At 45.3% G+C, this 13,619-nt stretch overlaps 1 long non-coding RNA gene across 3 annotated transcripts in view; it reads right to left on the reverse strand.

The window, feature by feature from the left end:
- The window catches only part of LOC311516541, a 103,121-nt gene extending 91,721 nt beyond the window's left edge, over positions 1 to 11,400 (reverse strand). For all 3 annotated transcript variants that reach the window (XR_014710437.1, XR_014710438.1, XR_014710439.1), the window contains exon 1: positions 10,718 to 11,400. This is a non-coding gene — a long non-coding RNA (uncharacterized lncRNA). The remainder of the gene's footprint in view (positions 1 to 10,717) is intronic.
- Between the last annotated feature and the right edge of the window lie 2,219 nt (positions 11,401 to 13,619).

The following is a 13,619-nucleotide window of genomic DNA, read 5'->3' on the forward strand; positions in this document are numbered from 1 at the left end:
TTCCTGGTACAGTCTGCGTTCCATTCTTATCTAACACAAGGTCAAAACAGCATCTCTTACAGTTTTCCCACTCGCTTCCCCCTCTCCCAGGCCCTGCCTTATAGTCTTGCGCTATTAGAGTTAGAGTTAGCCTGACTCTTACTCTATTCCTAAGAAAACTGAGACGTCTGCATCCAAATCCCCTTTATCCCTTTCTTACTTCCGCACTCCCCCTTTTTGTGCTTCTAGTACGACTATCAGTCTTAAACCTCCATTTTCATCAAACCTTGTATTTTGATTCTAGCTCAAATGGTTCAGCCTCATGGGCTTTGGTTGGATGCAACGACACTGTGTGGTTAGTATGAAAATGGAAGGTGTTATTATTATTACGTCCTTTACAACAACAATAACATAATCCTAAACTGAACAACAGCAATAAAAGCATTAACATTCCCACTGTAATAATAGGACGGGGTTGTTTTATAGCCTTAGTTACATAGCACAATGCATCATAATTAGTACATAACATAGACACTCTATAGGCTGTATGAAAAGCATATTTTTCAATTTGATATATATTTTGAAGCATATGAATTGACCTTGTAATTCAGAGATTTCCTGGATCTCTTGTAGGGGTGAAAGCAAATTTTGGAACCGGTCAGGTACTAAGGCAGTCCAATTAAAGGGTATCTGAAACCTAAGGGCTGATTGTAGGATTCTGTCTGCAGGCCAATAAATAATATGATTGCCTGCAGCAGTGGTGAGATTATAATGTATGTCTTGCAAAATGGTGGCCTTAACATACACAAAACTGTCATTAGCTTGGAAGAGCAGGTGTCCTGTCAGGGTAGTTCCTTGTCCCATACCCTCCCAACAAACGTTGTCATGAACAGTGACAACTTCCCCTGGCTTCAGTTTTCGTACACAGTGAAGCTGTGGGGGTTCTAAAGGCCAGAGTGTCCCTTGACTCCCTATCCCTATCTAAATGTTGGGTGTTATTCCAGGAGCACTGACTATAAATTGGTTAGGCATACCAGGTAGTTTAATTTCCCAAATGTCTCGGTGAATTATCCAATCCCACATGCATCCTCCCCATGGACCCGGCAGGATTCAGTATGTGGGGCCCACATCCCTCCAATTGGTCCGTATGCTTGGAAGGAGCACTGTGAACGTCTGCACTTCCACCCAAAAAATCTCCAAGTATGTCTCCATGGCCATAGATCAGATGATACTCCTGAAGTATCTGTAGGGGCAGTGGGCCAAGCCTGATGCTCCAGATCACTCTGAATGGCCATGAGCTGGTCATTCAGGAAATCCTGAATTTCTGAACAATCCAGATCCCACTGCAATGCCTTTCCAGCCTCAGTGATATTTAGTACCATCGTAGGGTGACCAGATGTCCCGATAAAATCAGGACTGTCCCAATATTTAACTCCTTGTCCCACGTCCCAACTGATGTACGATCGGGATGCCATTTGTCCCGATAATCAGGTAAGGAGGCAAGCAGGAGGGGTGAGTAGGTGAGCGGGGGACGGGGGGAAGGCAAGCAGCGGGGTGAAGAGGCGAGTGGCAGGCGGGGGTTGTGAGGAGGCAAGTGGCGAGCCAGTGGTGGGTGGGCAGGCGGGAGGGGTGAGGAGGTAAGTGGCGAGCCAGCGGTGGGTGGGCAGGGTGAGGAGGTGAACTGTGAGCCAGTGGCGGGTGGGTCGGGGGGGATGAGGAGGCGAGCAGCAGGTGGGGAGGGTGAAGAGGTGAGTGGCGAGCCAGCAGTGCGTGGGGGTTCTCGGGGCAGGCATGGGGGTTTCTGGCAGGGAAGTGAGGAGGTGAGTGGCAGGTGAAAGGGGGTGAGAGGAGGTGAGTGGTGGGTGGGGGACTGAAGAGGGATGCAGCAAGCCAGTGGCAGGCCAGAATGTGAGGAGGGGTATGGTGGTGGGGCTGAGTGGGGAGGGGCCGGGACCTGGGGCAGAGTGGGGGCAGAGCCTGGAAGGAGCAGGGTTGGACTGTGGGCGGGGTCGACGGCACCCCAATGTGTCCTGATATTTTACTGTTGTGATCTGGTCACCGTATACCATCGTTGTCAGAAGTTTCTGGGTCATTGAACTAAGGGCGGAGACAACATGTAATTCACCGACTCCAGCCTGTACCTGAGTTAACTGTGCTCCGGTAATAAGACCTGTGGCTTTTTCCAACTGTCCTAATTTCTCTTCATGTTGTTGGCCTTTGTAAATATTCCAAATTGCAGCTATGCTATTGGCACCATCCCATAGGTGTCTAGCCAAGTCCTTCTTCTTTCTAGAGGAAACCCAGGCCCTTTGCTGTGCTAACCTAATGGCAGCCTCTTTTGAGCAATTAGGATATGTAGAGGTGACCTGAAAACTGGATAAGGGCAGCATTAATTTTATAGTCTCTAGTGCAGTATTAATCACAGTCCATAGATATCCTAACTCATCTCTTTTGTGAAGTACTGTACCACATCTGTTGGCTAAACACTTTCATATATTTCCAAGAGGCATTAGTATTAATAGCATAGGAAGGGGTATATTGCAATATGGTGCAGGTTAAATTATTAGTTACTGGGATTATTTCAATGCAGGTAAAATTTCCAGTGGCAGAACAGACTCTTTGGGTATATGTTTGATTATTCACTAATTGGATGACCAAATAACAATAAGGGCCTCTTTCATCTAAGATACTGCAGACTCCAGGAACGGCCATCATGTCTACCTCACTATAGAACCCATTAATCTCAATTTCTGATTCTTGGGGCTCATTTGTAGTGATATCATATATTTCTATTTCCACTCAATTGTTTGCTCATATGACATATACTGAACTTTAAAAAATAAATTTTCTGAACAAAATTTCAGTAAATCACTAAGATATGAAGGTCTTGGCCATTGGGTTTCGTTAGAATATACAGTGTTGTCTGTATTTGGGTAAATTACAGGGATGGTGGCAAAGGTGGAGGGGATGATGGGGGTAATGTTCGTGGCAGCAAGGGGTCTTTGGTATTCGTCATCGGGAAGCCAATTAGAGAGGGCAGTACATTCCAATGGTACTTGTCTGTAAGCACAAAGCCCTGACCCTGGAAAAAATCCAAACCACCACTCAAACCATCCACATTCCTGAGAATGGTCCCCGCAGTTCCCTCCCTGCCAATATACAATACTCCGTTTCCTCCACCAGGGCCAATTTTTAATGTCCTTTGTTGTCAGGAATTCATGGACCTCAGTGGTTTCAACAGAGTGAGTGTTCCTTCTTCTCTCTTGGAACAGTCGTGGTTTAGCATTATGCAGGGAAGAGGTTACTAGCATATCACCCTGTAATGATTTGGTTCTTCTAGCGAAATCCAAATGCATGGTAGTTCTGTCAGTGGACAAGGGAGAGGTTACTGGCACTTCACCGTGTCCTTTTCTCCTGCTGTCAAGAAGGAACAGCAGCACCAGAAGGAGAGAGAGACCGATCATCAGTCGGAGAGTCATCTCGAGGTGGAGGGGCCTTTTTGCAGTGAGAAGCATGGATCCAGGCAGTCAGTCCTTGGCACTTCACAGCAGTGTTGGTAGTTAACAGGACTTGGTAAGGGCCTTTCCAGCACGGGGTCAGGGGGGTCTTTCGCTGATGGACCTTTATGTAGACCCAGTCTCCTGGTTCCAGTGAGTGGCAGGGTTGCTCAGGATCCTTGGGTAGGGCTTCTTTCATCTGTGTATAAAGAGTCCTAACACATTTCATTAGTGCCTGACAATAATTAAGCATTGTGTCACCCATTAAATGAATGTCCATCTGGGCAAGGGTCAGCGGAGGTGCCACTGGAAGCCACATCGGGTGTCCTATCAGAATCTTATGAGGGCTGGGTCCAGTCTTTTGATTGGGAGTGGCCCTCATATTCATCAATGCTAGTGGGAGGGCATCTGGCCACTTTAAGTTCATCTCAGCACAGATCTTGGCCAGTTTATTTTTCAAAATCCTATTTTGATGTTCCACTGTCCCGGCAGACTGTGGATGGTGGGGGCAGTGGAGGTTGTGTTGGATCTACAAAGCTGCACATAACTCTTCTGCAATCTGTCCTGTAAAATGAGTTCCACGATCACTGTTGATACTCACAGGTATGCCAAATCGTGGTACAAAATCCTTAAGCAAAAGTTTCACAACAGTCTTGGCATCTGCCCTTCTGCAAGGGCAGGCCTCAACCCAGCTTGAAAAAACATCAACTAAAACTAACACATGCTCATAATTACAACATTTAGGCATTTGAATAAAATCAATCTGAATATTTACAAAAGGTCCCCATGGAGGGGGATGCGCTGCCTGCCTAACTTTAACAGCTTTACCAACATTGTGCTGCTGGCAAATCCTACATTGTTGACAGTAGACGTGTGCTATAGAAGAAAAACCCAGCACATGCCAGTTCTGTTTAACTGCAGCAACCATCCCCCCTTTGCTTACGGGAGCCGCTCCGTGGTACACGCGAGCAAAATAGGGCAAGAGCACATGAGGCGCAACCAGGCGGCCGTCCAGGGAAAGCTAAAGGTGATCAGGGTGAAAAATGCACCCAGCAGCACCCCAAGAACATTTCTCAGCCTCTGGTGCCGCTTCCTGGATCTTGGCAAGATCTTCAAAAGAAGCTAGCAGAGGCTGCTCAATCAAGGCACAGGTGTACGCAGCCTGAGTGGTAGAAAGGGCCGCAGTTTTGGCTGTAGAATCAGCCAAAGCATTTCCACGTGTAACTTCATCATGAGGGGTCTGGTGAGCTGTACATTTAACAACAGCAACAGCTCTGGGCAATAAAAGGGCATCCAAAAGAACAGATACATACAAACTATTCTTAATAGGAGAAACAAGGATGTAAGGAAACCCCTGTACTTCCAAAATAAACCTAAATCATGTACCACTCCAAAGGCATAGTGAGAATCTGTATAAATAGCAACCGCTTGATCCTGAGCTAAAATACAGGCTCGAGTCAAGGCAATAAGCTCAGCAATCTGGGCTGAAAAAACAGAAGGAAGGAAAGCGCTTTCAATAACAGAATATGAGGAACATACAGCATAACCAGCCACCAATTTACCCTTAGAATCTTGCAAGCACGAGCCATCCACAAAATAAATGAGATCAGGATTTGGCAAAGGCATATCCATAAGGTCGTCTCTCGGACGGATAAGAACAGAAGTCACAGATACACAGTCATGTGGCTTCCTGTCTTCCGGCCCAGGCAATAGAGGCAGGATTTAGAATGGGGCAGTGAGCCAAGGTAATATGAGACAAAGATAGCAACACAAGCTTATATTTAGTGAGGGTGAGAAATAGACAGATGTTGTGTCTTAGATTCCAACAGAAGAGCTGCCACAGCGTGAGGTACAGCGACAGTTAAGGGCGATCCTAAGACTGTGGATTCAGATAATTGCAGAAAGGGCAGCTGCAGCTACAGCTCGGAGACAGGGAGGAAATCCAGCTGCCACAGCATCTAGGGTAGTACTGTAATAAGCAAGGGGATGGTGTTTATCTCCGTGTTTTTGCGTTAGTACAGCCAAAGCAAACCCATTATGCTTGTGACAGAAAAGAATAAATGGTTTAGCATAATCAGGAAGCCCAAGGGCTGGGGCACTGGAAAAGGCTTGTTTAATGGCTACAAAGGCATGTTTAGCCTCTGGGGACCATGGAAGTGGCTCGGAGGTGCTTGACTTAATCAGATCATGCAATAGCTTAATTACTGTTGCATAACCCAAAATCCACTGTCTGCAGTACCCAGTCATACCAAGGAAGGTTCGCATCTGAGAAATAGTGACTGGCCTAGGCATGTTTAAAATGGCTGTAATACGAGCATCTGATAAATGGCGAGTGCCAGGTGAACTATCATGACCAAGGTAATGAACTGTGGGTTGGCACAACTGCAGTTTTTCCTGAGATGCCTTGTGACCCTTGGCAGCAAGAGCTGTCAGAAGAACTAAAGTATTAGTTGTACAGGATTCAGAGGAAGGGGATGCCAACAAAAGATCATCCACATATAGTATAAGTATAGATTTTCCTGGAAAGACCACATCGTCCAGATCCTTCTTTAAGATCTGGGAAAACAGGGATGGAGATTTTGTATACCCTTGGGGTAAGCGAGTCCAGCTGTACTGGAGCCCTTTATAGGTAAAGGCAAACAAATATTGGCTATCAGGATGAATGGGAATGGAAAAGAAAGCTGAGCAAAGGTCCACAACAGTAAAGTGAGTGGCTGTAGGGGGAATACAAGAAAGAATAGTAGCTGGGTTAGGAACCACTGGAAAAGATGGCAAGACAACAGCATTAGCCGCATGTAGATCTTGAACAAACCAATAGGTGTTTTTTCCTGGTTTCTTTACGGGGAAAATAGGTGTATTATAAGAACTAGTAGTAGAAACAATAATACCCTGCTGTAACAAGGAATCAATTACTGGAGCTAATCGCTCCTCTGTTTCAGGGCGCAGTGGGTAGTGTGGTACCCTTGGAAGTGATTTAGAAGGATCAACAAAAATCTTAACTGGTTCAGCTATTTGGATCTGCCGCACTTCATAGAATCATAGAATATCAGGGTTGGAAGGGACCTCAGGAGGTCATCTAGTCCAACCCCCTGCTCAAAGCAGGACCGATCCTCAACTAAATCATCCCAGCCAGGGCTTTGTCAAGCTTGACCTTAAAAATTTCTAAGGAAGGAGATTCCACCACCTCCCTAGGTAACGCATTCCAGTGTTTCACCACCCTCCTAGTGAAAAAGTTTTTCCTAATATCCAACCTAAACCTCCCCCACTGCAACTTGAGATCATTACTCCTTGTTCTGTCATCTGCTACCACTGAGAACAGTCTAGATCCATCCTCTTTGGAACCCCCTTTCACGTAGTTGAAAGCAGCTATCAAATCCCCCCTCATTCTTCTCTTCCGCAGACTAAACAATCCCAGTTCCCTCAGCCTCTCCTCATAAGTCATGTGTTCCAATCCCCTAATCATTTTTATTGCCCTCCGCTGGACTCTTTCCAATTTTTCCACATTCTTCTTGTAGTGTGGGGCCCAAAACTGGACACAGTACTCCAGATGAGGCCTCACCAATGTCGAATAGAGGGGAACGATCACGTCCCTTGATTTGCTGGCAAAGCCCCTACTTATACATCCCAAAATGCCATTGGCCTTCTTGGCAACAAGGGCACACTGTTGACTCATATCCAGCTTCTCATCCACTGTAACACCAAGGTCCTTTTCTGCAGAACTGCTGCCGAGCCATTCGGTCCCTAGTCTGTAGCGGTGCATGGGATTCTTCCGTCCTAAGTGCAGGACTCTGCACTTGTCCTTGTTGAACCTCATCAGATTTCTTTTGGCCCAATCCTCTAATTTGTCTAGGGCCCTCTGTATCCTGTCCCTACCCTCCAGCGTATCTACCTCTCCTCCTAGTTTAGTGTCATCTGCAAACTTGCTGAGGGTGCAATCCACACCATCCTCCAGATCATTTATGAAGATATTGAACAAAACCAGCCCGAGGACCGACCCTTGCATGCCGAGACCAAAGATAAGAGGGCACTTGTGACAACAAGTGAACAAGATCAGGGCTGAGAGCTGCAGGCGGTCTGACTGGCTCTGTTGTGTGCAGTGTAGCCAGCACCAGATTGGTATTCTCATCAGGAACTTGTAAGAATACGCCATCTGGTGTACAATAGATAGTACAGCCTAATTTACACAAAAGATTCCGTCCCAACAAATTAACAGGAGAGGATGGGCTGAGTAAAAAGGCCTGTTGATCATAGAATCATAGAATATCAGGGTTGGAAGGGACCCCAGAAGGTCATCTAGTCCAACCCCCTGCTCAAAGCAGGACCAATTCCCAGTTAAATCATCCCAGCCAGGGCTTTGTCAAGCCTGACCTTAAAAACCTCTAAGGAAGGAGATTCTACCACCTCCCTAGGTAACTCATTCCAGTGTTTCACCACCCTCTTAGTGAAAAAGTTTTTCCTAATATCCAATCTAAACCTCCCCCACTGCAACTTGAGACCATTACTCCTCGTTCTGTCATCTGCTACCATTGAGAACAGTCTAGAGCCATCCTCTTTGGAACCCCCTTTCAGGTAGTTGAAAGCAGCTATCAAATCCCCCCTCATTCTTCTCTTCTGCAGGCTAAACAATCCCAGCTCCCTCAGCCTCTCCTCATAAGTCATGTGTTCCAGTCCCCTAATCATTTTTGTTGCCCTTCGCTGGACTCTCTCCAATTTATCCACATCCTTCTTGAAGTGTGGGGCCCAAAACTGGACACAGTACTCCAGATCAGAAAGGGGTCCCAGGGAAACAGAAAGGGGTTTTGTGACAGGATGTGGAATAGGTTGGTTTGAGATACCAATGGCATTAGTAGACGAGGATGACAAGGGAACAGAGGGAAACTCCAAAGATCTTAAGGCTGATCTGCTAGCTCCAGTGTCCACAAGACAAGCAACAGATTCTCCTGCAATTTCACAGTTTACATATGGGCCTTCTTGATTCATAGGAACTAAAGGATTCGTGACGCAGTTACGTTCCCTCAGGTTGTCCTAATACGAGTTGTTTTGTGGGGGAGAAGCAGGCGCTTCAGGGTTTGGGAAAGGGGGTGGAGGATTTTGAGGCGGTCAGTTTGGGCATTCATTTCTCCAGCGTCCCTCCTGGCCACAAAAGTGGCATGCAGTGCTCCCTGTCAGTGCAGGATATGAGGGACCTCTCCCTCTTCCCCGACCTCGTCCACCCCTCATTACCCCACGGCCTCTATATTAATAAGTTTGCAACTGCAAGGCCAAGAGTTTTGTTTCACAATTTTCTTTCTTCTGCTTTATGCAAGCTGTACAATGGTTGGCAACTGTCACCAATTTAGAAAGAGGTTTCGTTTGCCAGCTGATGCAGATAACCCTTAACTGCTGCTAGTTATTCTTTTGGTAAGAGTCCCTGAACAAAGGCAGTCCCCATTGCCTCTCTGGTGTTGGTGGCAGGCTGGGCAATTCTTGAATGTTGTTCAAATATCTTAGTTAGTCTACCTAGATAATCGGCGGGGGATTCGCCTTTGTTCTATTTACAGTTATTGATCTTTGTCCAATCCGTTTTCCTAGGGCAGACCTCCGGAATGGCGTTCAAGAGGTGATTCCTAGCCTCAGTCAGGGCATCTCCTATTCCAGGGTCAGCACTGGGCCTTTGGGCCCGAGCAATTAGTCGTTGTTGAACCTCGGCTGGCAGAACTACTCACAAGAGTTGGTTAACATCTGCCCATGATGGATTGTAACACTGAATTGCCTCCTCTCTAAACTTTTCTGGCTCCTCTCTAACATTAGGAAGTCCCTTTACTAAATTTCTAAGGTCCCCTGGTGTCCAAGGGGCATGAACTGTAACCAAATAATTTCCATCACCAGGTAATTGTCTTAGGGGAGCCTGAAACACTAATGTCTGGCTCCTAGTGTGGTGGGAAACTGGGCTAGAAAAATCAGGGTCGGGTGAGCTGCTAGAGGGATCGGAATCAACCCTTCGTTGCTGGTAGGGCGGCAAAGAGGAAGGCCCCCCTCCAGGAGAAAGAGTCGATACACGCGGTGGTGAGGCTGCTGCGTGGAGCTCATTAGAAGGTGCAACGTGCGGAGGGGAGGGAGGAGGCAATGGTTGCTGCGTGTGGCACTGCTGAAAAAATCCACAATGTCCTCAGCGGTTTCCTCCTCGCTCTCAGTCTTGACTAACTGGGGATATAAAGGAGCTGAGGGAGTGGCTCGGGCAGGGAGGCATCCAGATTCTTTACATTTAGTTTTCAAATCCTGTACTTGAGTTTTTAATTTTTCCTAGGAGTCCTTCAGACTCCACACTCGAGACTCATGGAGTCTCTTTGTAGCTTCCTCCCACCAATAAACAACTTGTTCCCACTGTATATCAGGGATTTTGGGGGATTTAAGGGTTCCTCTGAGGTATATGATTTTATCTAGATCGAAGGTACCGTCTAGTGGGAATCGTTTAGATGGATTATCATGCGTGTAAAAACTCCAATTTTCTAAATATCTGCAGATCCTAGGATCATTATGCACATACATGTAGTACACAGGGGTACCCTTCGGTGGTGCAGGGGAATTCTTAGACTGTCCCCCACCCATTTTGCAATCACACAGGGGAGTATGCTGTCCGCTCAGTGGCTCATATGGGACCCCTGTCCATTTGGCGGCTCATAAATTAGGAAAGATTTTCACTCACTCACAACCCAGGAAAGGGTCCACTGGGTCACAGGTTCCACCGACTAGCAGTTTCAGACCTGACCTGGTCAGCGGCTCATAAGTAAGGAAAAATTCTCCGCTGGGTCACAAGGTTCGGCTGACCCCCCTTGCTTTCAGAACTCCCACATGGGCTAGCCCTGGGGTAGCTGGAGTCAGCTGAAGTCCTGGACCTGGTCAGCGGTTCATACCCCCCTTCACTCATTCATACACACACATTCATTCCCCATATCTTGATGCATTTCATTTAACAATAACCTTAATTCTTTATGTCCAGACTTAATACAACCTTTCCCTTATTTGAGGTGGCCAAAATCCCTCAGCACTGATGCATTAACCTTATTGAGGGTGTCAAGACTACTCCTCAGTATCGCATATAACTAACCTTATTGAGGGCAGCAACAGTTCCTCAGTACTGCTTTGCATCTGATCTTGTTGCTTAATCAATAAGTTCGCATGGCATAAGCCCCAAAGTATCAGGCAGCCCCACGGGCAGTCCTCCTCCAATACCCCAATAGAGATTTCAAAAGGTCTCTTACCTCTATTGTGACGCCATGGGATTCGAAGGGGAACGGTCCGCAGTAGTTGTCACTGTCTCAGCCGGGCATTGCCATCTGAGTCACAGTACCAAATTGTGGAAGAAAAACTCAGTCCTCACTCTTAGGTTGTTTACAACAAGTCAGAGACAGTTTATTCTCAAGCAATTGCAAGGGGGAGAGTGCGCACGGACAGGGATTCCCCCTTCCTAGGCAGGTCTCCGCCCTATAAACAATTAGGGCAAGCATTTATACCTTTTGTTGCATACAGTAATGATCAACTGCTGTGTCTTGTTTATACATATTCCTTCCTGATATCTTACTTTTCTCAGCAGTTCCTGCTACAGTCTGCGTTCCATTCTTATCTAACACAAGGTCAAACAGCATCTCTTACAGTTTTCCCACTCGCTTCCCCCTCTCCCAGACCCTGCCTTATAGTCTTGCGTTATTAGAGTTAGAGTTAGCCTGATTCTTACTCTATTCCTAAGAAAACTAAGATGTCTGCATCCAAATCCCCTTTATCCCTTTTTTACTTCCACAGTATTTCTAATGCAGTCTCCCAGTGGTCGATTCTTGGCTCTGTGCTATTTAACATTTTCATCAATGACCTGGAAGAAAACGAAATCATTGCTGAGAGAGTTTTCAGATGGCAAAGACTGGAGGAGTGGTAAATAATGAAGAGGACAAATCACTGATACAGAGTGATTGGATTGCTTGGTAAACTGGGCATAAGCAAACTGTATGTGTTTTAATACAGCTAAATGTAAATGTATACATCTAGGAACAAAGAATGCATACTATACCTTCAGGATGGAGGACTCTCTCCTTGGAAGCAGTGACTGAAAAAGATTTGGGGGTTGTGGTGGACAATCAGCAAAACATGAGCTCCCAGTGTGATGCAGCGGCCAAAATTTGCAAATGCATTGGATGCATAAACAGGGGAATCTCAGATAAGAGAAGAGAGGTTATATTACCTCTGTATTTGACCCTGGTGCAACCACTGCCAGAATATTGTGTCCAGTTCTGGTGTCCACAGTTCAAGAAGAATGTTGGAAATTTGGGGAGGTTTCAGATAAGAGGTACAAGAATGATTAAAGGATTGGAAAACATGTCTTATAGTGAAATACGCAAGGAGTGCCATCTGTTTAGCTTAACATAGAGAGGGTTAAGGAGTGACTTGATCACAGTCTGCAAGTACCTACATGGGGAACACAAATTTAATAATAGATTGCTCTTTAAGTTAGCAGAAAATAGTATAATAAAATCCAGTTACTAGGCCAATTCAAAATGGATATAATGTGCACATTTTTAATTGGGAAAATAATTGACCACTGGAACAACTTATCAAGGGTTGTGGTGAATTCTCCATCACTGGAAAATTTTAAATCAACATTGGATATGGTTTTAAAATATATGCTATAATCCAAACAAGAATTAATTCAGGGAAGTCCTATCACCTTTGTTATGCAGTAGGTCCCACTAGACGATCACAATGGTCCTTTCTGGCCTTAAAAACTATGAAGCATCTAAAAATTTAAATAGTAAAACCTACAAATTTCTACCCATCTTACTTTAAAAGCTTTAGTCTTCACAAATCTGAGAGATCATTGTAATTGAATAAAACCAATATTCCCTTTTGGCACAGGCCCACAGGACATGACATTCTCCTAAGCAAACTAGGGAAATGTCGTCTAGATGAAACTACTATAAAATGGGTATACAACTGATTGAAAAGTATCAGAGGGGTAGCCGTGTTAGTCTGGATCTGTAAAAGCGGCAAAGAGTCCGGTGGCACTTTACAGACTAACAGATGTATTGGAGCATAAGCTTTCGTGGGTGAATACCTACTTCGTCGGATCATGCATCCGACGAAGTGGGTATTCACCCACGAAAGCTTATGCTCCAATACGTCTGTTAGTCTATAAGGTGCCACAGGACTCTTTGCCACTTTAACTGATTGAAAGAGTGTTCTCAAAGTATAATTATCAGTGGTTCGTCGTCAAACCGGGAGTACGTATCTAGTGGGGTCCTGCAAAGCTCAGTTCTGGGTCTGGTACTATTCAATATTTTCATTAATGACTTGGATAATAGAGTGGAGAGTATGCTCATACAGTTTCTGGGTGACACCAACCTGGGTGTGGGGATGCAAGCACTTTGGAGGACAGGATTGGAATTCAAAATTACCTTGACAAATCAGAGAATTGGTCTGAAATAAACAAGATAAAATTCAGTAAAGACAAGTGCAAAGTACTACAGTTAGGAAGGAAAAATTGAATGCACAACTAAAAAATGGATATTAACTGGCTAGGCAGTAGCACTGCTGAAACGGATCTGAGGTTTATAGTGGATCACAAATTGAATATGAGTCAAAATGATGCCATTGCAAAAAAGGCTAATATCATTCTGGGGTGTATTAACAGGAGTGTTATATGTAAGATACAGGAGATAATTGTCCCACTTTAGTTGGTAGTGGTAAGACCTCAGCTGGAGTACTGTGTCTGGTTTTGGGTGCCACTCTCTAAGATGTGGACAAATTGGAAAGAGTCCAGAGGAGAGCAACAAAAATAATACATTTTTTAGAAAATCTGACTTATGAGGAAAAGTTAAAAAAACTGGGCTTGTTTAGTCTTGAGAAAACAAGACTGGGGTGGGGTGGGGGGAATCTGATAACTCTCTTCAGATACGCTGAGGGCTGTTCTAAGAGGACAGTGATTAACTGTTCTCCATGTCCATTGAAGGTAGGACAAAAAGTAACGGACTTAACCTGTAGCAAGAGAGATTTAAGTTAGGCTTTAGAAGCTTTCTAACTATTGGGGCAGTTAAGTTCTAGAACAGGCTTCCAAGGGAGGTTGTGGAAACCCCATTAGTGGAGGTTTATTAGAACAGGTTGGAAAACACTTGTCAG

Source organism: Lepidochelys olivacea, assembly GCF_965140295.1.
Source record: "Lepidochelys olivacea isolate rLepOli2 genome assembly, chromosome: 2".
Classification (NCBI taxonomy): Eukaryota; Metazoa; Chordata; order Testudines; family Cheloniidae; genus Lepidochelys; species Lepidochelys olivacea.